This window comes from Mobula hypostoma, chromosome 12 (genome assembly GCF_963921235.1).
Source record: "Mobula hypostoma chromosome 12, sMobHyp1.1, whole genome shotgun sequence".
NCBI classification, from domain to species: domain Eukaryota; kingdom Metazoa; phylum Chordata; class Chondrichthyes; order Myliobatiformes; family Myliobatidae; genus Mobula; species Mobula hypostoma.
This window is the reverse complement of record NC_086108.1, coordinates 77578469-77604779: the sequence shown is the minus strand read 5'-3', so window position 1 is coordinate 77604779 and position 26311 is coordinate 77578469. Positions and strand designations below refer to the sequence as shown.

The 26311-nt window shown below is 42.5% G+C and overlaps 1 long non-coding RNA gene across 1 annotated transcript in view; it reads right to left on the bottom strand.

Annotated features, from left to right (window-relative positions):
- Positions 1-11082: 11082 nt before the first annotated feature.
- Positions 11083-26311, bottom strand: part of LOC134355214 (uncharacterized) — a 162089-nt gene continuing 146860 nt past the window's right edge. The window contains exon 4 of the long non-coding RNA XR_010019987.1: positions 11083-11298. This is a non-coding gene — a long non-coding RNA (uncharacterized LOC134355214). The remainder of the gene's footprint in view (positions 11299-26311) is intronic.

The window sequence follows — 26311 nt, the reverse complement described above, 5'->3', positions numbered from 1 at the left end:
TAGGTCTGTAGTCTAGTGTAGCTTTTGTGTTGTTTTACGTAGTTCAGTGTAGTTTTTGTATTGTTTCATGTAGCACCATGGCCCTGAAAAACATTCTCATTTTTACTGTGTACTGTACCAGCAGTTATGGTCGAAATGACAATAAAAAGTGACTTGGCTTGACTTAAATGGACGTCCCTCTATTCTGAGGCTGTTCTCTCTGGTCTTAGACTCACCCACTCTAGGATACATCCACTCCACACCCACTTTATCTCGGCCTTTCATATTCGATAGCTTTCTATGAGATCCCCCTCATTCTTCTCAGCTCCAGTGAGTACAGGCCCAGAGCCATCAAGTCGCCTCATAGTTAACCCTTTCATTCCCAGAATCATTTTTGTGAACCCTCCGGACCCTCTTCAATGCCAGCACATGTTTTCTTAGATAAGGGGCTCAAAACTGCCCACAGTACTCCAAGTGTGGTCTGACTAGTGCCTTATAAAGCCTCAGCATTACATCCTTCTCTTATATTCTAGTTCTCTCAAAATGAATGGTAACATTGCATTTGCCATTCTTACCACTGACTCAAGCTGCAAGTTAACCATTAGGAAGCCTTGCACAAGGAGTCCCAAGTCCTTTTGTATATCTGATTGTTGGATTTTCTCCCCATTTAGAAAATAGTCTCTGCCTTTATTCCTTCTACCAAAACGCATGACCATACAGTTCCCCACACTCTGTTTCATCTGCCCCTTCTTTGCCCATTCTCCCAATCTGCCTGAGTCCTTCTGTAGGCTCCCTGCTTCCTCAACACTACCTGCCGCTCCACCTATATTCATATTGTTTGCAGACTTGTCCACAAAGCCATCAATACCACCACCCAAATCATTGACATACTGTGTAACATGAAAAGAAGCAGTTCTAACACCAGCCTCTGCAGAATACCACTGGCAGCCAACCAGAAAAAGGCCCCCTTTATTCCCACTCTTTGCCTCCTGCCAGACAGCCAATTTTCTATCCATGCTAGTATCTTTCCTGTAATATCATGGGCTCTTATCTTGCAAAGCAGCCTCATCTGTGGCACCTTGTCAAAGACCTTCTGAAAATCCAAGTAAACTACATCCTCTGACTCTTCATTGAATATCCTGCTTGTTATTTCTTCAAAGAATTCCAACAGATTTAACAGGGAATATTTCCCTTTAAGGAAACCATGCTGACTTTAGCCTATTTTATTGACACAATCCTCCAATTGTGGCCAAAGCAGTGCACTGTAAGCATTAACATGAGTGTTAGGTTTTACGCTGAAGAAAGACTATTGTTTTTTTTACCAATTTATACAGAGATTTAATGACTATGTAATTGTTTAAGAGGAGAGCTAGTGTGTTATGTACAATTTTTGCCTCCATAAGAAAAAAATGGCAAAGACTCTAAAGACACTGTGCAAATTTACTAAAATGTTCTCCAGTGCAAGAAAGAAAAGTATTAGCACAGGAAAGTTTTGGAATGTTTTTATTTAAATAGGAAAGTTAGTAGGCTGTGCTGATGGATGTGCAGCTAAATTACAATTGGACAGAGGAAGAGATGCAGTCTTTACTATTGAAGTGTAGCCACTGTGGAGAACAGCGGTGGCCAATTTACATTCTGTCAGGTCTCACAAATGGAAAGTGAGACCAGTGATCAGTTAATATTTAGGGCAACTAGTCATCTTTTTTTTAACACTACAGTCTCATGCTTAAGCATAAACACAAGAGATTCTGCAGATGCTGGAAATCCAAAGTAACTTATACCATATAAAGTGCTGGATGAACTCAGCTGGTCAGGCAGTATCTATGGAAAGGAATAAACAGTCAACATTTTGGTCCGAGACCCTTCATCAAGGCTGGAAAGAGAAGGGGAGGAAGCATGATGAAGAAGGTAGGTGGGGAAGACAAATGTGTACAAGCTAGAATGTGAAAGGTGAAGCCATTAGTGTACGGAAGGGGAGGGGGGATGAAGGGAGAAGCTGGGAGGTGATAGTCATAGTCATAGTCATAGTCATACTTTATTGATCCGGGGGAAATTGGTTTTCGTTACAGTTGCACCATAAATAATAAATAGTAATAAAACCATAAATAGTTGAATAGTAATATGTAAATTGTGCCAGGAAATAAGTCCAGGACCAGCCTATTGGCTCAGGGTGTCTGACCCTCCAAGGGAGGAGTTGTAAAGTTTGATGGCCACAGGCAGGAATGACTTCCTATGATGCTCTGTGTTGCATCTCGGTGGAATGAGTCTCTGGCTGAATGTACTCCTGTGCCCACCCAGTACATTATGTAGTGGATGGGAGACATTGACCAAGTTGGCATGCAACTTGGACAGCATCCTCTTTTCAGACACCACCGTCAGAGAGTCCAGTTCCATCCCCACAACATCACTGGCCTTACGAATGAGTTTGTTGATTCTGTTGGTGTCTGCTACCCTCAGCCTGCTGCCCCAGCACACAACAGCAAACATGATAGCACTGGCCACCACAGACTCGTAGAACATCCTCAGCATCGTCCGGCAGATGTTAAAGGACCTCAGTCTCCTCAGGAAATAGAAATGGCTCTAACCCTTCTTGTAGACAGCCTCAGTGTTCTTTGACCAGTCCAGTTTATTGTCAATTCATATCCCCAGGTATTTGTAATCCTCCACCATGTCCACACTGACCCCCTGGATGGAAACAGGGGTCACCGGTACCTTAGCTCTCCTCAGGTCTACCACCAGCTCCTTAGTCTTTTTCACATTAAACTGCAGATAATTCTGCTCACACCATGTGACAAAGTTTCCTACCGTAGCCCTGTACTCAGCCTCATCTCCCTTGCTGATGCATCCAACTATGGCAGAGTCATCAGAAAACTTCTGAAGATGACAAGACTCTGTGCAGTAGTTGAAGTCCAAGGTGTAAATGGTGAAGAGAAAGGGAGACAAGACAGTCCCCTGTGGAGCCCCAGTGCTGCTAATCACTCTGTCGGACACACAGTGTTGCAAGCACACGTACTGTGGTCTGCCAGTCAGGTAATCAAGAATCCATGACACCAGGAAAGCATCCACCTGCATCGCTGTCAGTTTCTCCCCCAGCAGAGCAGGGCGGATGGTGTTGAACGCACTGGAGGAGTCATAAAACATGACCCTCACAGTGCTCGCTGGCTTGTCCAGGTGGGCGCAGACACGGTTCAGTAGGTAGACGAGGGCATCCTCATCCATTCTCAACCATAGGTGGAGAAGGTAAAGTGCTAAAGAAGAAGGAATCTGATTGGTGAGGAGAGTGGACCCTTAAAAAAAGGAAAGGAGGAGGGTTATCAGGAGCAGGTGAAGAGAAGAGGTATAAGGGGAGCTAGAGACGGAAATAGAAGAAGAGGAAAGTCAGAGGGAGAAAAATTATCAGAAATTCGAGAAATTGATGTTCATGCCATCAGCTTGGAAGCTATCCAGACGGAATATGAAGTGTTACTCCTCCAGCCCGAGAGTAGCCTCATCATGGCAGTAGAGGAGGACATATACCAAGATGTTGGAATGAGAATGGGGATTGGAATTAAAATGGTTGGCCACCGGGAAATCCTGCTTTCTTACGGATGGAGCAGAAGTACTCAACAAAGGAGGTTCCCCAATCTATGTCAAGTCTTACCAACATAGAGAAAGCCATATTGGGAGTACTAGCTACAGTAAAGAGCCCCAACAGATTGGTAGCTGAGGTGTTGCCTCACCTGGAAGGACTGTTTGAGGCTCTGAATTTAGGTAAGGGAGGTGGTAAATGGCCCGGGATAGCACTTCATCCACTTGCAGGGTTAGTGTACCAGGAACGAGGTTAGCGGGGAGGGATGAATATAAAAGAGAAATACAGAGAGAGCAATCCCTGCTGAAATCAGAAAGTTTGGGGGTTAAAGGTGTGTTTGTTGGTAGGATCTTGTTGAAGATGATGGATGTTGTGGAGAATGATATGTTGCATGTGGAGTCCACGGAGTGATAGGTAAGGACAAGAGGAACTGTTAAAGTGGCAGAAAGATGGAGCAAGTGTGAATTTCCGAAAAATGGAGGAGATGTGGGTGAGAGAACCATCAATGGTGGAGGAAGCAAAGCCCTGTTCTTTGAAGAAGGAGGATGCTAGGTTTTGTTTAATAAAAACTTCAATCTAATTCAAAGGACATGTGCTACTCTGTTTCGCCATCCCCTCACTGTGCTTTTTTAAAACTTGAATGTCTTGCTGCACTTGAACAGGTCAGTAGCCATCTCAGGCTTGTTTTGAAAATATCTCATTGCCAGTGTTATGTTTTGTGTAATCAAGACGTAAAGCTAAATCTAAGGAAGACATGGGAGTCTGAAATGCAAGTCTAATTTTGTGTTTACCTTAAGCAAGCTGCGCACGTATCATGTGGTAGTGTGATGACTTGTGCAATTCACATATTTTTGCATATAAACCATAAGTGATTATTTAAGTGAACAAGATTGATTAATCAAGCAATGTAGATATAAGATTGCTCAAATATTATTGAAATATTAAATACATAACAGAGGGCATCTCTGATATCCTGGAAAGGAAAGTTTCATTCTGGAAACAGATGCAGCGGAGGCAAAGGAACTGAGAAAAGGGAATGGCATTATTACAATATCAGGGTGGGAAGAAGTATAGCTAATATAGCTTTGAGAGTCCTTACTGTCACAACCATGGACACTGTTATGGAGTCTGGGCACTCTCACAGGCGGGCAGCTGAAATAAAACAACCATCATGTACATGAGAATACATATATTCCAGCCAATTAGGGTTTCTTTGAAATTGTACTTAACTCTCTTCCTCTTGTTTCAGTCCTGTCAAGTCTTGATAGAAGCACCGTGATGACAATGTTCTCCATTACCTTAATCCATGTTCCGGGAAAGAAGATTGGTGATTTAGATAGACACTGTTAAATGAGCAGTATGATTTACTTCTAGGTTACTGCTTTTGAACCGCAGTGATGGTGTTCATTTTTAGTTAGTTTGAGTGTTTTAGTTAGCAGCCCTGCTGGCCTGGTGTTTATTATTTTCCTTTGTTTTGTACAGTTTTCAATAAAACTCAGTGAACTGTTCATTCTATGCCTCTGTCTCTCCCTCTGCACTTGGACCCTCACTGAACTCCTCTCAGTAAGATTTGACCACCAATATGGACTCTGTGGAGAGGGGACAACTGAAATCATCCCTGAATTTCGTTGGTCTGTTGAGGGAGCAGTTGAAGTCAGCGAAGGCTGGATTGGCAGGAATGGTTCCGATAGAGCGTCAGCTGCTCTCAGAGTGCCAAGCCCAGTCTAAGCTGAAATAACCGGTGTCAACACTTGCAATGACGGTTCGGTAGCAACTCACAACAGACAACCAGAATCAGGTGGCAGCCGTTACTGTTCTCAGTGCCGCGATTCAGCAGCTCTCTGCCAGGCCAGCCCCACTTCCAGCACCGGCACCTCCTCATCCTCCACTATTACCACCTCGTCTGCCTCAGCCACAAATGCCCCGATTCCCTTGGCTGCTTCCGAACCTAAACCAAGCATTCCTCCACCAGGCAGATACCCCAGTGATCCCGACGGCTGCAGAAACTGTATTAGCCAGTATAAACTGACTTTCCGAGCCCAGCCCGGTCAGTTCGGTGATGGTGCACGTTAAGTGGCTGACATAGTGTATCTATTACATGGATCCAACTCAGCCTGTTCAACGTCCTACGAGAACAAGGTTCTCCTGTAGCTCAGCCTTTCCAGCAATTTGTAGTTGAATTCAGGAAAATGGTTGACCTTCCAGTACAGGGTGAGGAGGTTTCCCACCAACTCCTGCACCTGCATCAAAGGAGAGACTACGCAGAAAAATTCCACACTCTGGCAGCTGGGACAGGGTGGAATGAGAAATCACTCGTCACTGCTTTCCAGCGTGTGCTCAGTAAAAGAGGATACCCATCAGTAAGAAGGGAATTCTGATGGGTCGATTCTCACTGCAGGCATCTTCCCCTAATCAGGTAATGTTCCCAGCTTTCTTGTCATGGGGGACCAAGACCACTGAGCTCCTGGCATTCATTGACTCTGGGGCAGCTGGGAATCTCTTGGATGTCTCTCAGGCTCAAAGAAGGAGAGAGTGAGTCAGGAGTTGGAGACAACCCTGCACTGACTTGTCTCTTCCAACTCCACAACCTGGAGCTCCCAACTCATTTGGACAGGGATTGCCCACAATAACCCCCAGTAATCTTTCACTGGCACATTACTTTTGAATACCAAAAGGGATTTCAGCCACCACTCTTCCCTGACCAACAGACTGACATGGGAGCTCCTGCTGCTCAGCAATTAGTCCAGCGCTACAAGAGAACATAGATATGGGCCAAGTCTTCTCTGTTGTACACCCAGCAACAATACATCCAGCAAGCTGATCGGCTCCACTGGCAAGTGAGACCTCTTAAGCCAGGGGAAAAAGTGTGGCTGGCATCTATTGATCTTCCATTAGAGTAGAGAGCTTCAAGTTGGCTCCATATTACATGGGGCCATTCATAGTGGAGAAGGCTATCAACAGAGCCTCCTATAGACTGTGCCAACCATCATCCATGAAGATTGACCCGGTCTTCCATGTTTCCCAGCTCAAGCCAATGTCTACCTCCCCACCTTGCTCCAGTCACCTCTCCCTACCTCCCCACCTTCCTGTTTGGTGGATAGGTCCCTGTATGGCGCATTTTGTCGGGTGCGAGGCATTGTCCAGCACCTTATTGATTGAGATGTGTATGGCTCAGAGGAACACTGTAGGATTCCATTTGACTCATCTTTGATAAGTCTCTCAACCAGAACTTCCAAAGAGCAGGGGCCTTTGTTGCCGAGGGATAGGGGCCCTGTCACAACCGCAGACACTGCTGTTGAAAATGGGTGTCCTTGCAGGCAGGTGACTGAAAGGAAATAGCAATCACACACATAAGAATGCAAACATTCGAGTCAATAAGGGTTTTCTTTGTAAGTTTATTTAATTCTCTTCCTTTGGCTTCAGTCTTGTCAAGTCTTGATAGAAGCACGGCGATGACAATGCTCCCTGCTTACCTTAGGGAAAGAAGATTTAGATAGACACTGTTAAATGAGCAGTATTAATTTAGTTCCAGGTTACTGCTTTTGAGCTGCAGTGATTGTGTTAGTTTTTAGTTAGCAGCCCTGTTGGCCTGGTGTTTATTATTTTCCTTTGTCCTGTACAGTTCTTATTAAATCTCGGTGAACTGTTCATTCCATGTCTGTCTCTCCCTTTGCCTTTGGGCCATCACTGAATACCTGTCAGGTGGGTTTGTCTTTTACACCTATCACCTCCCAGGTTCTCACTTTGTTCCGCTCCCCCCCACCCACCTTCTCCGCAAACCTGGCTTCACCTATCACCTTCTGGCTTGTACTTTTTCCTTCCTCCCTCCCCTCTCAGCTTCTTATTCTGGCTTCTTCCCCCTTCTTTTCCAGTCCTGTTGAAGGTGTTTGGCCCGAAATGTCGACTGTTTATTCCTTTCTATAGATGCTGCCTGACCTGCTGAGCTCCTCCACTACTTTGTATTGTATATGTTTCTCCCATACTTAAGCAATTATGTGAATGTCCTAATTTCTAAGGGCTATTGTATTTCAAAATAAAGCATAATTTAGTTTTGCCAATTGTCTGTTCATAGAACAAAACTCATGCTCTTTGTGGGTAAGTAAAAATTCTGCATTTCCAGAAGCAAGTAAAGCCTTATCACACTCACAAAATGGCAGTCAATTGTACTGAGCAACTACATATGTACTGTACTTGAATCAGTTCAAGATAACCACTGCAGACCAGCCACAGTCAGCAATGACTTGAAAAATGTCTTCATCTCTTAAACCGGTAACAGGGAAGGAACATGTCTGGGTGTGGCACTGGGAATACGAGCAGCAGTTTAGCTGGGATCTGGGAGTATGGTTCAATGTGCAGCCAGATATTAATGATTTAGTGCTGGGTCTGGGTCTAATGTGTAGCTGGTAATGTGGGCAAGAGCGTAGCTCGTGTTGGGACTAGGATCAGATGTGTGGCCTTGAGCAACACTGGGAGTCTGATAGGCAGTCAGAGCAGAATGGGAATGGGTCCAGGGGAATGATCTGAATACAATTAGGAGTGTGGTTCAGACTGAAACTAGGATCAGGAGCTGGGGATCAGAGGACAGAAGGAAAAACTTTATGGGAATATGGGAGTATTGGAAAGCAGGAGAGAGCTGGAAGGGGAGAATACTGCATGTCAATCAGTTCAGGGATAGGGAAAACTGAGGATTTAAATATTTAAAAGGAGGATAGGAGAAAAATTCAGAAAAATACAGAGCAACCTAAATGTGTAAGTCCAATTTTTTTGTAAACTTAAACGCAGAAGAAGATCACTTTCATGTAAGTGAAGGGGCCATTTGTTCTCCATTCTGTCCCTATGAACAGTTTCAATTCCTGTGATTATACCTCACAGTTAGTAAGAGATACTGCCAACCGATATTTTCATCAAGACAGACAAAATCTGAGGCAACCAAAGATCCGTTGGATGATTTAAATATTTTCCTTACTTAGCTAAAATGCATCAAACAGAAAAGGCCACAAGCTGCTCCCAGTTCGGCTTCAATGCTTTCTTTCATTGAATGAAAACAAAAGATATAGAGTTTATCTCTCTTTTTTAGCAAATTATCTGATATACAGCATGAATTTCTTCATCAACTTATCAACAGAAATCATCTCAGCAGTAAGTTTGTTGAACATTTGACAGACAATACCAATACGAATGTGGTATAAAACAAGCTTGGGAGGATTATGAACAGAAAGTCAAACAGAACGGAAAAAAAATTAATCTTAGTTCTGGACTCACATTATTCACATTGTCCAGTTCAAGTCTAATAATTGTACCTTTCTTCCTTTCTCTTGAATTGTGAGTAACACACACAAAATGCTGGAGGAACTCAGCAGGTCAGGCAGCATCCATGGCAAGGAATAAAGAGTCAACGTTTTGGGTAGAGATGCTTTGGCCCAAAAAGTCAACTTCTCATTCCTTTCTACAGATGCTGCCTGATCTGCTGAGTTCCTGCAGCATTTTGCATTACTCTGGATTTTCCAGCATTTGCAGAATCTCTTGTGTTTATGATTTTCCTCTTGCAATAGTGTGCTTTGCTCTGAAAGTTTATGAATTCACGTTTACTCATAGGTTGTCTAAGGTGTTTACACAGAGGTATTTGAAGCTGACAACTCTCTCCAACTCTGAACCACCAGTGAGATCTGACATAAGGTCTCCTGACTTTTTCTTTCTAAAGTCAATGATTAGCTTTTTGGTTTTGTTGATGTTGAGCATGAGGTTATTATTGAGCAACTACTCAACCAGACTGTTTTTTCACTCTTGTACGCCGACTCTTCAACATCCATAATTTGGCCATCAACAGTGGTGTCCTTGGCAAATTAATAGATGATATTGGCCACACTGTTGTGGGTGTAAGTCAGCACAGGGGTCAAAGCATCCATCCTTGAGGAGCACCTATGCAGATGGTCAGTGAGGAGGAGATGAATATTGATTGATTTTATTTAGTGATACAGCTTGGAGCAGGACCTTCTGGCCCCACGAGCTAACTCAGCAACCTATCTATTTAACACAAGCCTAATCCCAGGACAATTTACAATCACCAATTTACCTACTAGCTGGTATGTCTTTGGACTATGGGAAGAAACTTCAGCCTCTGGAGGAAACCAACGCGCTCACGGGGAGAATGTACAAACTCCTTCTGGGCTGTGCCAGAATTGAGCTCCGGACTCTGGAATGCCCTGAACTGTAATAGTGTTACGTTATCAGCTGTGTTGTTACCAATCTGTACTGATTGAGCTCTGCTGATGAGAAAGTCAGGAATATCGTTGCAAAGGGAAGTGCAGGGACCCTGGGCTTGGAGCTTGGTGATAACATTATTATAGCTTATAAAATAAATATTGTGCAAAAATAATGAGGCAGTGTTAATGGGTTCATGGACTGCTCAGAAACCTGATGATGGAAGGCTAGAAGCTGTTCCTGAATAATCAAGTGCCGGACTTAAGGAGCCACTACCTCTGCCCTGACCGTGCTATCAGGAAGAGAGCATGTCTCAGATGGTGGATGACCTTGGATTAGGAATAATTTCAAGAGCAGGTCGGATGAGCCAGTAAAGCTGCCACACGGCAACTTTAACGGAAATCTTAGCAGCAGATTTGTGTTCCCTGATTTTCTGAATTTTGCAAGTTTTATTCACTGTATTCCTTTCCCCATATAATTGTAATCTTTCCGACTACAAAGTTGCCATTATTACCCTTCCAGACCAGTTCTACATCACTTTTTACTTCAAATGTTTTTGTTTGTTTTGCATAGAGAAAATATGGAATATGTGCCCAGAACAGTACAGAACTGTTATTCTGAATGGAACAATTTTGACAATTGCAACTAATCTGTCAACTTTTAATATGTTAGTAACAACCTTGTTTTTTCTGCTGCTTTAGGCCCAATTGACACCACGTCAAAAGAAAAAACTATTGTACAGACCCTAGTACTCGATTACTCTCTTGGTTTTGAGCTTCAGGAAATTTGAACTTTAAAATTTCTGGTGCAGCACAAAAGCATGTTTGTTCCTTTCATGAGCTGCTGTTGGTTAACAGTTAAATGCTGGAAAGGGATCAATATAAGAAATCTGCGATAGTCTCCTGCTCTACCTTGCCATCATGACAAATTATTCTTTGTGTGCTCTTGTACTTTTCAGTGGCGTTTTGAACTGTGCTTTATGTGTTCAATTCCCTGGATTGCTCTTTTTCAGTGTTCAAATGGTGGTAGTCTGTTGCCTGATTAAGGTCATTGACATCTCATGGCAGTAAATAATGAAACTGTGTCCTGTGGGACCACAATGAAGGCACTGATTTTATATCACTGCTTTTGCATTTTACTCGGCTGGGAGCAACCACGTGTACGAAGAATAAACATTCCTCTGCCTTTTGGTTCATTTTACAAACCCAATACTTCCACACACTGCAACATATAATCCTTGGCACATCTGCGGAGCAGTTGCATCTTGCTGGATTTATGGTGCCTCCTCTACCCAGTTGTTTACTGAACTGTTATTATGCACTTACTCTCCTTTAAGCTCTGCATGAGATGAACTTTTCTCCAGTTTTTCTTTGATAAAATCAAAGTCAATTCTTTGCATTCCCCTCAGCAGCATATGAATACAGCCTTTGCTCCATCGACCAGGTGATCTCTCAAGGTGTGATACTTAGGCTTTAGGTTTAAGGTAAAATAGTTGTAAATTCTTTTTGAAATTTCTCCAGTTCATCTTTTAAGAAATGTGCCTAGAAAGACTGGGACCAAAGAATAATTAATTGCACGTATATCCAGGTAAATCTGACAAAGAATATAGAAATAAAGGAATTATAAATATAAAATAGACATTCAAATTCATAACATATCATAAATTTATGTATTCTATATAAGTGTCTTCTCTTTGCTAACATTGAATATAAATGGAAGTATTTTTGAAGATGATAGTTTTTCTAACCCTTTATGTTCTCAAGATTTGGTTCATACTTTGAGAACTGGCTAAATAAGGCTTATTCTTAATGTTCAAAGAAGTAGCATACAAATTAGCCAGAGAAAGTGGCTCACCTGAGGACTGGGAGAAATTCAGAGTTCAGCAGAGGAGGACAAAGGGCTTAATTAGGAAGGGGAAAAAAGATTATGAGAGAAAACTGGCAGAGAACATAAAAACGGACTGTAAAAGCTTTTATAGATATGTAAAAAGGAAAAGACTGATAAAGACAAATGTAGGTCCCCTGCAAACAGAAACAGGTGAATTGATTATGGGGAGCAAGGACATGGCAGACCAATTGAATAATTACTTTGGTTCTGTCTTCACTAAGGAGGACATAAATAATCTTCCAGAAATAGTAAGGGACAGAGGGTCCAGTGAGATGGTGGAACTGAGCGAAATACATGTTAGTAGGGAAGTGGTGTTAGGTAAATTGAAGGGATTGAAGGCAGATAAATCCCCAGGGCCAGATGGTCTGCATCCCAGAGTGCTTAAGGAAGTGGCCCAAGAAATAGTGGATGCATTAGTGATAATTTTTCAAAACTCGTTAGATTCTGGACTAGTTCCTGAGGATTGGAGGGTGGCTAATGTAACCCCACTTTTTAAAAAAGGAGGGAGAGAGAAACCGGGGAATTATAGGCCGGTTAGCCTAACGTTGGTGGTGGGGAAACTGCTGGAGTCAGTTATCAAGGATGTGATAACAGCACATTTGGAAAGCGGTGAAATGATCGGACAAAGTCAGCATGGATTTGTGAAAGGAAAATCATGTCTGACGAATCTCATAGAATTTTTTGAGGATGTAACTAGTAGAGTGGATAGGGGAGAACCAGTGGATGTGGTATATTTGGATTTTCAAAAGGCTTTTGACAAGGTCCCACACAGGAGATTAGTGTGCAAACTTAAAGCACATGGTATTGGGGGTAAGGTATTGGTGTGGGTGGAGAATTGGTTAGCAGACAGGAAGCAAAGAGTGGGAATAAACGGGACCTTTTCAGAATGGCAGGCGGTGACTAGTGGGGTACCGCAAGGCTCAGTGCTGGGACCCCAGTTGTTTACAATATATATTAATGACTTGGATGAGGGAATTAAATGCAGCATCTCCAAGTTTGCGGATGACACAAAGCTGGGTGGCAGTGTTAGCAGTGAGGAGGATGCTAAGAGGATGCAGGGTGACTTGGATAGGTTGGGTGAGTGGGCAAACTCATGGCAGATGCAATTTAATGTGGATAAATGTGAAGTTATCCACTTTGGTGGCAAAAATAGGAAAACAGATTATTATCTGAATGGTGGCCGATTAGGAAAAGGGGAGGTGCAACGAGACCTGGGTGTCATTATACACCAGTCATTGAAAGTGGGCATGCAGGTACAGCAGGCGGTGAAAAAGGCGAACGGTATGCTGGCATTTATAGCGAGAGGATTCGAGTACAGGAGCAGGGAGGTACTACTGCAGTTGTACAAGGCCTTGGTGAGACCACACCTGGAGTATTGTGTGCAGGTTTGGTCCCCTAATCTGAGGAAAGACATCCTTGCCATAGAGGGAGTACAAAGAAGGTTCACCAGATTGATTCCTGGGATGGCAGGTCTTTCATATGAAGAAAGACTGGATGAACTGGGCTTGTACTCGTTGGAATTTAGAAGATTGAGGGGGGATCTGATTGAAACGTATAAGATCCTAAAGGGATTGGACAGGCTAGATGCGGGAAGATTGTTCCCGATGTTGGGGAGGTCTAGAACGAGGGGTCACAGTTTGAGGATAGAGGGGAAGCCTTTTAGGACCGAGGTTAGGAAAAACTTCTTCACACAGAGAGTGGTGAATCTGTGGAATTCTCTGCCACAGCAAACTGTTGAGGCCAGTTCATTGGCTATGTTTAAAAGGAAGTTAGATGTGGCCCTTGTGGCTACAGGGGTCAGGGGGTATGGAGGGAAGGCTGGGTTCTGGGTTGGATGATCAGCCATGATCATGGTGAATGGCGGTGCAGGCTCAAAGGGCCGAATGGCCTACTCCTGCACCTATTTTCTATGTTTCTATGTTTCTATGTTTTTCTGATTAGGTTTATCACAAACTTCTTCCACGAGAATAATTCATTTTTGACAATTTTCCCATTAAGCATCATATCTACAACATTTGCAGGTCACTAAGAAGCCAGAGAAAATGAATTACTGGCAAAAATAGATGATGAGATGAATAAAATATTTCATGTATGGTAAATTTGATCTAAAAGTAACGTGATAGTTGCTCAAAAGACATTGCAGGAGGAGGTCAATCGATCAGGCAGCATCTGTGGAGAGAAATAGTTACTTCAGTATTAAAATGTTAATTTTACAGTAAAATGCCTGGATTTGAGCAAGAAGAAACCCCAAGTCACTAATTACCAAAAGGCCACTAGCATGATCTTAGGTCATTGGCTGACAGGAGCTTTCATACTGAGAGTTGAGGAATAGGCACCTCAGTGATGATGATAATAATAATAATAATAATAATAGCAACAGTGTAAAACAGGGTTGTGTTGTGTTCTGGCTCCTACTCTGTTTGGACTATTCTTTAGGATGCCACATCAGACCTGAAGTTAGGGGTCTTCCTATAAATGAGGGCTGATGGCGGGCTCCTCAACCTCGCAAGATTGAGAGCAAAAACAAAAGTCAAGGCCATTGTGGTGCATGAGCTACAGTTTGCTGATGACTGTGCACTGAATGCCCACTCTCTCGAAGACTTACAAGAGATCACCATTCGCTTTGCCCGTGCAGCCAAAAGCTTCGGACTGACAATCAGCCTGAAAAAGATGGAAGTTTTGTACCAACCAGCTCCTGGCTCAAGCTACAAAGAACCAACTGTAAACAACAGGAATTCTGCAGATGCTGGAAATTCAAGCAACACACATCAAAGTTGCTGGTGAACGCAGCAGGCCAGGCAGCATCTATAGGAAGAGGTGCAGTCGACGTTTCAGGCCGAGACCCTTCGTCAGGACTAACTGAAGGAAGAGTGAGTAAGGGATTTGAAAGCTGGAGGGGGAGGGGGAGATGCAAAATGATAGGAGAAGACAGGAGGGGGAGGGATAGAGCCAAGAGCTGGACAGGTGATAGGCAAAAGGGGATATGAGAGGATCATGGGACAGGAGGTCCGGGAAGAAAGACAAGGTGGGGGGTGACCCAGAGGATGGGCAAGGGGTATATTCAGAGGGACAGAGGGAGAAAAAGGAGAGTGAGAGAAAGAATGTGTGCATAAAAATAGGTAACAGATGGGGTACGAGGGGGAGGTGGGGCCTTAGCAGAAGTTAGAGAAGTCAATGTTCATGCCATCAGGTTGGAGACTACCCAGACGGAATATAAGGTGTTGTTCCTCCAACCTGAGTGTGGCTTCATCTTTACAGTAGAGGAGGCCGTGGATAGACATGTCAGAATGGGAATGGGATGTGGAATTAAAATGTGTGGCCACTGGGAGATCCTGCTTTCTCTGGCGGACAGAGCGTAGATGTTCAGCAAAGCGGTCTCCCAGTCTGTGTCGGGTCTCACCAATATATAAAAGGCCACATCGGGAGCACCGGACGCAGTATATCACCCCAGTCGACTCACAGGTGAAGTGATGCCTCACCTGGAAGGACTGTTTGGGGCCCTGAATGGTGGTAAGGGAGGAAGTGTAAGGGCATGTGTAGCACTTGTTCCGCTTACACGGATAAGTGCCAGGAGGGAGATCAGTGGGGAAGGATGGGGGGGACGAATGGACAAGGGAGTTGCGTAGGGAGCGATCCCTGCGGAATGCAGGGGGGGGGGGAGGGAAAGATGTGCTTAGTGGTGGGATCCCGTTGGAGGTAGCGGAAGTTACGGAGAATAATATGTTGGACCCGGAGGCTGGTGGGGTGGTAGGTGAGGACCAGGGGAACCCTATTCCTAGTGGGGTGGTGGGAGGATGGAGTGAGAGCAGATGGTACGTGAAATGGGGGAGATGCTTTTAAGAGCAGAGTTGATAGTGGAGGAAGGGAAGCCCCTTTCTTTAAAAAATGAAGACATCTCCCTCGTCCTAGAATGAAAAGCCTAGAATGAAGAACCAACTGTCCTCATTAATGACACTCGTCTCAATGCTGTCAACAAGTTCTGCTACCTGGGCAGCATAATAATATCCTCAGCTTCTCTGGATGTAGAGATTGAGTCAAGAACCAGAAAAGCCTTCTATGCCGTTGGTCAGCTGAAAGATCGAGTTTGGTCACAGAACATCAGGTTGGCCACCAAGTGCAAGGTATACAGGGCCGTTGTCATATCAACCTTGTTATACGGATGTGAGACATGGTGCCCATATCAGAGACACTTATGCCAGCTTGACCAGCTGCAGCAGCGTCACCTGTGTTCTCTGATGAAGATCACCTGGCGAGACAAGGTCTCCAATACCGAGGTCCTCTCTCAAGCCGGAATGCCAGCAGTTCCAGCCTTGGTGATATCAGCCCAACTGTGCTGGGCAGGACATGTTGTCGAAATGCCTGACGGAAGACTGCCAAAGGACATCTTGTACGGCCAACTGTCCAGTGGTACCCGAAAACAAGGAGGCCAGCAACTACAGTACAAGGATGTTCTGCACAGGAGCCTCAAGAAAGCTGACATTGCCCCATCAACATGGGAGGATCTGGCTCAAGATCGCTCACAGTGGAGGGACACCATCAGAAAAGGTGTGGACGCTGCTCAACGAGGCAACAGAGGAAAGGCACAGGAAGCGCCACAACAGAGCTTCTGCCCCTGCTGCCCCTCCAGGCCTCATCTGCCAAGTATGTGGCAAGCAGTCGCTGTCAAGGATCGTCCTGTACAGCCTCTCCAGGATGCACATATCACACCCCCTAACTGACTGAAAAGAACTATCATCATCCTATGGGATGGATAGTCAGAGAGAGGCACCTCTATTCATTGTCAACTGTGGTTTATTTGCAACTTAATTTAACAATGGATCAATAAGAGTTGTGAACTTATCCATTGTTAGTCATAAAGCCTCAAGCTGACACACCCTCAAACAAGTGCACTAACGTTGGTTCTGATCTATTTGCCTGCATTTACATTAGTGCAGCTTTTGGAGGCTAGACACCACTCAGCAGTCGAAGGAATATCTGATCAAGACAGCAAAACAAAAGACTGGAGCTCTAATGCCTCAAATTTCTCCACTTTATTCGGTCAGTGAATCACTACCTCTATTGTATTTGCATTAGCTTTTTGCTCTAACTGTGAAGCACAGGTAATACTGAGAATACAGAGACAGGGAGGGCTGCTAGAATATGTGCAACAGGTTTATTCCACTTCTTTTGTAATAATGTATGAATACATATGATGATGATGATGGCTGGTTCTTCGCTTGCAAAGATCAAGAGGGAAAAATAGTGCACAGGAGCAACGGCACGATCGTTGGTGACTGGAGACACACTTTCTCCATCGCTGTAGAACCTTTTTCTTGCCAAGTGCACTACATAGGCTTGTAGTGAGGATCGGTCCACCCTTTAGGCTGGGAGATGTTCCACAATGGCACAGCGAGCTGTGATGATCGCGGCAACCGCAAGGTTGTAGGTTGAGTATCAGAGTTTTCTTTCTCTTAGACAAACTGCCTGGCAAGGCTAATGAGTCCCATGTACCCTGGTTCGAAATTGGAGTTGTCCTTCTCCTGGGCTGCCTGCCAACCAAGACTGATGAGCCCAGCCTGTCCACCCAGTTATACCACTGGACACTCGGTCACACCAGGACATAGCAAACTGAGTAAGAACAGGGACACCATGTGAAGGCGTTGCTATGGGCACAGTAGTGTAGGAGAGGCCATATGTGAGTGACCTCCTGCATGACAAGCCTAGCAATGGAAAGGAGAGGCAAGGAAGATGCTTCACCTTCCTTAATTCAGCAGGACATCCAGCCCAGGACTTACCCGTCCCCATGTTATATTATACATAAATGTCAGAAGTTCATATATGAACTACGTTCACCGGATGTTTCATTATGAACTTCTATTGTCCATGGCCAGAACAAGTATATGTATGGAAACGATAAATCCATTGTATTAAGATTTGAATGACTGAAAAAAATATGAATACAGAGAAAGATTTGAAAATGAAGTTGTTCTCACTGCAACTGAGGAGTTAAGTGATAATTTGTTAATTTTGAAGTTATGAAAGGATGGTTCATTATGGAAGTCCGTCATTTTTAGTAGTTGAGTGGCAGACGGTAGTGAGATACAGATACAGGATGAGGAGAAATTGTGCATTAAGTTTAATCTAATTCCCTATGACCCTGCAGAGAGTAAATAATTCCTTAATCCCAAACAGGTGTGTAAGTATCTTTAAGGAACCCATAAACATATAAGCATACGAAATAAAAGCAGATGTAAGCCTTGGCCCCTCAAACCTGTTCAGTCATTTATTAAGATCATGGCTGACCTGACTGTAGCATCAACTCTGTATTCCTGTCTATCCCCAGCAAACTTTCACCTCCTTGTACATCAAGTACCTATCTACATCTACCTAAGAAATAATCAAAGCCTTTTCTTCCACTGCCTGTTGAGGAAGAGTTGCAAAGGTTCACAATGAGTTACCAAACATAACTTCATCCACTAATGTCCTGATGAAGGGTCTCAGTCTGAAATGTCAAAGTAATTTCTTAAATGACAGCCCTTTTATTTTTAAATAGTGAACCCTTTTTCTCTATTCACTCACAAAAGGAAGCATTGCTTTGACACTCATTCTGTCCATCATTCTCCTGTCAGAAACCCCTCAGGATCTTATTTTTCAATCTATTCTCACCTCACTCCTTAAGCTACTGTGGATACAAGCCTAGCCTATTTAGTTACAATAGAGACTGTAGCTGCTGGAAAAGCTGGAGCATACAAAATGCTTGAGGAACTCATCAGGTCAGGCAGCATCTATAGAAGGACATAAACAATCAACGTTTCCAGTCGAGACTCTTCATTAGGGCGGGTAAGGAAGGGGGCAGAAGCCAGAACGTGTGTGTTATGTGTGTAGTCTATTTAATTTCTGTTCAGAATAAAACTGACCTTTTCCAGCTATTTGTCTAGTAAACCTATTTCCAACATGTTAACATCATTGAACAAGAAGACTGATATGATGAATGACACACAAGATCAGATCTTTCCAATATCATGTACAAGTGAAGTATAAACATCCTACATTTGTATTCAATTCACCTAACAACGAACATTAACATTTGGTCAGTTTTCTTAACTACTTGTAGCTGCAGGTTAGTCATTTGCAAATTTTGCAGGAGAACACCCACATATCCCTGCATCTCAGCTCTATCATCTCATCATTTAGATTATATGCTTATTTGCTTTTCTGTTTTTTTCTGCTAGGATGAACTATACCACATTTCTCCCATATTATTCTTCACATTACAGATTTATTCCAACTCATCTAGGCTACCTATAGATCTTTGTGACCTCCCTAGGCATTCTTTATTTGATTTCCTACCAACTTCTGTGTCATCTCCAAGTTCCATTTATAATGCTCCACGATGCCATTTACCAAAACATACAGAATTTAGCACAATATAGTATTCACAACTGCATTGTAGAATAAAAGTAGCAGGAAAACTGTCAAGAACAAGCAACCCAGACCTTCACTCTTGGGTCATTCTCAATAAACCACAGCTAATCTGAATCTGAATGAAGTTCACTTAATGATGAGGGTCAAATGGAAATATGGCAGGATCACATTGTGCCAAAAAATGCAGGAGTCATTGTTCCAGATTCACATTAGCAGGCCTCATAACCCCACCACCAAAAGAATCCGTGCCCTGAATCCCTAATTTTCTCAAATTTAACCCAAATTAGTTACAGATCAGGGCAAAAACAGGTTGTTGTAAATGTTGTAAAGGCACAACGATTCCCAAGCTACTTGTTAAAGCAGGCCACACAATTTGATAATATTTTCTATGTGTTAAGTGCTGTGAAACATATTCTTAAGTGTCTGCTCCACCACTGTTGATAGAATCTCACAAAAACACTTGATGAAAGTGAACATACCACCAATTATACAATTAAAGTCAAAATAATTCAGATAAAAATGTCTGGATAGATGTTAACAGACAGCAATGTGAACAGGAAAGAGAGTCAGTTATTTGCCAGACCGTACAAACAAAACATTAAAAAAATCTTTTCTTGTAACCCTCCAAGGGATGCCTGCTTGTGTTTATTCAACGTGATCAAATGTGGAAAGATCAGAACTGCGAAAGCCTTTATAGTAAAAGGAGAAACAAAAGGAAATCCAAACCAATCCGCTAGGAATCTTCTGATGTTTGCTCAGCTTCAATTTTCAAAAAGTGACTTTAGTTGCATGTTTCTTTTTATACATTTTGATGTGCAAGCTATGATTCTAATCAACAGGTTTGCTACAGATTCCCTCTTGGAATTAAGCAAGGCTGTGTCTTCACTCCAAGCCTTTTCTTAATCTTTGTTGCTGCAAGCAACTTCCGGTCGGCTTGGAGTTAAACTACTGGGTGATCAGAATCAGAACAATCCAATTATAGTCATTCAACAACAGAATACAGATGATACTTACGTTTGCACATGCTCAGAGCCCAAACACCAAGTCATCGTTGGCTTGTACAGTAAGGGAATTGGGAGAATAAATCTTACTAATAAATATCCAGAGAACAAAGGACTCCTACCAACTAGTCCTTGCTGCACAACTCCCATCACCCTCTCCCACCATTAATAAATGTCAATGATGTGTCCATGTAGAATGAGAGAATCACAGAAAGGAACAGCATGGAAATAGGACTACCTAGACCATAGAGCTTAGAGTGGTACAGCACAGGACTGGCTGTTCAGCTCATGATGTGCCAAAAAAAATTAAATGAGTAACTAGAATCAGAACCAGAATCAAGTCCATTACCAATGACATATGTCATAAAATTTGTTGTTTGGTGGCAGTACAACACAAGCCATAAAAAAACTTACTATAGATTATAATGAGAAATAAAACAAATAAGTAATGCAAAAGAGGAAGAGTTGGGTAGTGTTCATGATCTCATGGACTGTTCATGAATCTGGTGGCAGAGGGGAAGAAGATGTTCCTAAATCATTGAATATAGGTCTTCAGGATCCAGTACCTCCTCCCTGATGATAGTAATGAGAAGAGGGCATGTTCTGGATGATGAGGGTACTTTAACGATGGATGCTGCCTTCTTCAGGCACCATTGCCTGAAGATGTCTTCATTGATGAGAAGGCTTAGAACATAGAACATAGAACAGCACAGCACATGCCCTTTGGACTTGATGTTTTACTGAACCTTTAACCAACGCTAAGATCAATCTTACCTTTCCCTCACACATAGCCCTCCATTTTTCTTTTATCCTTGTGCCTATCTAATGACATGTATTATGTCTCTAATATATCTATCCTTACTACCAACCCTGGCAGCATGTTCTATGCACCCATTAGTCTCTGCGTGAAAAAAAAGCTACCTCTTTTATCCCCTTATACTCTCCTCCAATTACCTTAAATTATGCCCACTTGTATTAGCTATTTCTGCCCTGGAAAATTCACCTCTATCAAGTCACTCCTTGACTCCAAAGAGAAAAGCCCTAGCTCATTCTAGCTTTTAAGTCATGCTCTATAATCCAGGCAGCATCCTGGCAAATCTTCTCCGCATCCTCTCTAAAGCTTCCACATCCTTCCTATGATATATATTTATTTATTTAAATACAGCATGGGAAAGTCACTTCCGGCCCTTCATGCCACATCACTCAGCGACCCCTTATTTACCCTTAGCCTGATCACGGGACAATTTACAATGACCAATCTTTGGATTGGGAGGGGAACTTGAAGAAAACCTATGCGATATTTGGGGAGAACATACAGACTCCTTACAGATGTCATCGGTATTGAACTCCGAACTCTGATGCCCCAAGCTGTAATAGAATTGTGTTAACCACTATGCGAAGTGATCAGAACTGAACACTATACTCCAAGTGTGGTTTAACCAGAGTTTTATAGAGCTGTAATATTACACCATGGCTCTTGAACTCTGTTCCCGATTAATAAAGGCCAACACAGCATACACTTTCTTAACCACCTTATCAATAGTAACTTTGAGAGATCTATAGACATGGACCCCAAGATCCCCCTGTTCCTCCACACTGCTAAGAATCCTGCCATTAACCCTGTATTTTGTCTTCAGGTTTGACCTGCCAAAGTGTATCATTTCACACTATTCCAGATTGTACTCCAGCTGCTACTTTTCAGCCCAGCTCTCCATCCTATCAATGTTCCATTGTAACCTAAAACAACCTTCCACACTATCCACAAAACCAACAACCTTCGTGTAATCTGCAAATCTACTAACCCACCTTTCTACTTCCTCATTCAAGACATTTATAAAAATCACAAAGAGCAGGGATCCCAGACAGATCCATGCAGAACACCACAACAATAACTACAGGAAGAATACGCTCCATCTACTGCAATCCTCTGCCTTTTGTGGGCAAGACAAATCTGAATCCATGCAGCCAAAATGCTCGAGATCCCATGCCTCCTGACTTTCTGAATGAGCCTATTGTGAGGAATCTTGTCGAACACCTTACTAAAATCCATATATACCATGTCCACTACTCTGTCTTCATCAAGGTACTGGGTTTCTGCCCATGATGGAGCTGGCTGAATCTATAATCTTCTGCAGCCTCTCCTAATCTGGTGCATTGGAGCCTCCATACAAAGCAGAGGTGCAACCACTCTGAATGCTCTCCTCCGTAGATATGTAGAAATTTCCTAGAGCTTTTGGTGACCTACTAAATCTCCTTAAACTCCTAATGAAGTATAATTGCTACGTTCATAGATGACCACACAGATTTTTTAGGAGGACGAATATTATCCCTTGTTATCTTTTTGCGCTTAATATATATGTAGAACTCCTTGGAATTTTTCATCACCTTGTCTGCCAGAGCAATTTCATACCTTCTTTTGGCTCTGCTGATTTTCATCTTAAACGTTCTCTTACATTGCTTATACTTCTTTGTGAAATGCCTACTAAACCTGTCCCTACATATCTCTGTATTTTCATTTGCCAATCTAAGACCCTCTTAACACTTCTATTGAAGTTGCCTCCATCCCTGGCAGCACATTCCAAGCACCCATCACTTTCTGTGTAAAAATCTTGCTCTGCATATCTCCTTTGAAATTCCTCCTCTCATCTTAAGTGCACTTCATTTAATATTACACATTTCTGCCCTAGGAAAAGGGTACCAGCTGTATACTCTATCTATGCTTTTCATAATTTTATAAAATTTATTATCAGATCTCCTGAGCTTCTGCACTCCAGAGTGAAAACCCACATATGTCTAATCTTTCTTCAGAGCATATGCTCTCCAATCAAGGCAGCATCCTGGTAAACTTCTTCTGAGCCTCCACATCCTTCCTGTAATGGGGTGACTAGCTTTGAATGCAAACCATTTACCATCTATTTACTTAATTCTATATAAATCATGGTTTTTAATTCTCCCTATATTCTCATAAATGTTCCACAAGTCTTTGCACACCGGGGACAATTTACAATGTCTAATTAGCCTGCCATCCTACATGACTTTGTAATGAGAGAGGAATCCAGAGAAACAAAAAGGAACCAAATAAAAAAAAAAGCGAGAGCATTAACACACAGACAGCTCCAGAGGTTGAGACTGAATCTAGATTTTCAGCTCGATGGAGTAGTGGCATTTCCATCCACACCACAGTGTCACCTTAAAATACCTTATGAGCTATCTCTCAATGAAACTAGACACTGGTGATGAAATTCAGCACCAACTCTAGCATACCAAAACACTCTTCATCTGACTAAGAAATTGAATGTTTCAAAACCAAACTTTCAAACAAGGCAACAGTAATCCCCATCTTTCTATAAGCTTCAGAGACATGAACTATCCAAGCCACTGGAGACATGCCATGCCAATGGTAGAGAAGGTAAAATCTTTGCTAAGAGATCAGATAGCAAAACTTTGAGAAACAAATGATAATCAGTAAAAATAAGCCAGTATGTATATCTATAAAATGTTTTGTCTATCATGTATATCGAAATACCAGAAAGAGAAAATCAACCACACATAAATTTTTGAAAGGTCTTTAAAGAAATGCCACATAAATTCATATTATGAGAATTAGAACAACACCTATAAATTACTGAAGTAACTCATCAGGTCAACCAGACTGTATGGATCCTCCAGCATTTTGTGTGTGTTGCTCTGGATTTCCAGAATCGGCAGAATCTCTTGTGTTTATAAAAATTAGGATGTGCAGGGTTAGTATTTTATTGGAATGGGATTGAAAAATAGCTGAAAAGCATTAAAGAGTAAAGATGTTCAGAGCCATGTCTCCCACAGGAACTTCTTTTCACCTGATACAATTGACCTCAAAAATGAGAAATTCTCAAAAAGTCTAATTTCAGAATTTCATATATAATACCATATTGGAGAGAATAAGTAACAAAGTAAAGGATAGCACCTGAAATGCATGGAAGGAAGCATATTCAAACTTGTAGAATGGATAATTAAGTAGAAGTCGAAAGCCAACAGAGTAAAGGTGAGATGGTTCATTATGGCAGCAGGAACAGGGAACTGATCAAAATAAAGTAGCATGGGGTTAGGGCGGCCAAAAATTCAGTAGGATATATGGCAGCTCCTGTATAAGCAATAACATTAATTCTACTGAATATTTCATAACCTACAATGTCACCATAAATGTGAGACAGTTTATCAGAGTAAAATTGCCACCTTGCTCTTAATTAATAAACGTATTCTCAGATTGCCTTGCAACTCTTTTCTGCACTATTTCCAGTGACTCAGTGTCCTTTTATAATATGAAGAGGTGCGAAGCGTACTTAGTAGAATGACAGCAATGTTTCAAAATTTCTGTTACAAACGGAAATTTCTGTTACAAATAGTTACAAACTGAAAATAGCTATGATTGTTTCTTGAAAAGCAAAGTACGTAAATCATTCCAGTTTAGATTAGATTAGATTGGATTATGAGGACACACAGTCCTCTTTTATTGTCATTTAGTAATTCATGCATTAAGAAATGATGCAATATTCCTCCAGTGTGATATCACAGAAACACAGGGCAGACCAAGACTGAAAAACTGACAAAAATCACGTAATTATAACATATAGTTACAACAGTGCAAGCAATACCATAACTTGATGAAGAACAGGCCATGGGCATGGTAAAAAAAAGTTCAAATTCTCTCGAAAGTCCCACATCACATGCAGACAGGAGAAGGAAGAAAACTCTCCCCGCCATGATCGACCACAGTCCGATTCTGAGTCATCCGAACACTTCAAGCCTCCGACCAACCCTCCGACACCGAGCACCGAGCACCATTTCTTCCGAGCGCTTCGACCCCAACCCCGGTCGCCAGCAGCAGGCAAAGCCAAGGATTTGGGGCCTTCCCTCTGGAGATTCTCAATCGCACAGTAGCAGCGGCAGCGAACCGGGCATTTCAGAAGTTTCTCCAGATGTTCCTCCGTGCTTCTCACAGCTGTCTCCATCAAATCAGAATTGTGCACAGTACCCTATTTAACAAATACGATATCATTTCACCGGAGAAGCTGCGCACACTGCGTCGCGCCACCATCTTCTCCTCACGCCTTTCCTTTTCAAAAGGTAATTAAATCCACACTTGAAATGTAACTTTATACAGAGATATGGAGAATAATTTGGGGGAATGCAGTCACTGGACGACTTTTTTCATTTCAGAGCACCTGACCTGGGCCCAGCACGTAAGTGCAATTATGAAGGAAGCACAGCAATGCCTCTACTTCCTTAGGAGTTTGCAAAGATTCAGCATGACATTTAAAACCTTTACAAACTTCTATAAATGTGCAATGGAGAGTATATTGACAGGTTGCACCACCGCCTGGTATGGAAACACCAATGCCCTTTGAACTGAAGTTCCTACAGAAACTAGAGGCTACAGCCCAGTCAAGCACAGGTAAAGCCGTCCCACCATCTTGCACATTTAGAGGTAGCTCTGTCACAAGAAAGCAGTATCCATCATCAAGGACCCCCACTACTCAGGCATGCTTGTCACTGCTGCCATCAGGAAGAAGGTATAGGAGACTCAGGACTGTGTTCAGGAACAGTTATTACCTGTCAACCATCAGGCTCTTGAATCAGTGGAGGTAACTTCACTCAACTTCACTTGCCCCATCACTGAACTGTTCCCACAACCTATGGACTCACTTCAAAAACCCTTCAGCTCATGGTCTTGATATTTATTGCTTATTTTTTTAGTTTTTTTCTTTCGCATTTGCAGTTTGTGGTCTTTTGCACATTGGTTGTTTGTCCATCCCGTTGGGTGGAGTTTTTCATTGATTCAATTATGTTTCTTGGATTTAAGCAGCATGCCTGCAAGGAAACAAATCTCAGGATTGTATATGGTTACGTATATATACTTTGATAATAAATTTACTTTGAACTTGGAACTTTTTAAGAACCAATACAGGTTCACTATGCTGAACATTTTTACTCTATGGCTCATGATTCTCTTCTTCTTAGGTAGTCCTGAGGGACTGAGGATGAATAGTTTCTTCTCCGGTCCTCTGAGTTCTGTCGGTGACTAATGATAGCAATGTGAGCTCGTAGGCTCTGCCATGGGTGAGGCAGAGGATGAGTGGGATGAATTAAAGTTGCAGTTTTTCAAGGAGGTTCTTAGGCTGTCCTTCAATCATTTTAATTGTCTACCTGTAATGACTTCTTGTGGCAGAGCTCATGATGGAATAATTACTTTGGGAGTCTGGTGTTACGTGTTCAAATTCTGTGCCTGGAT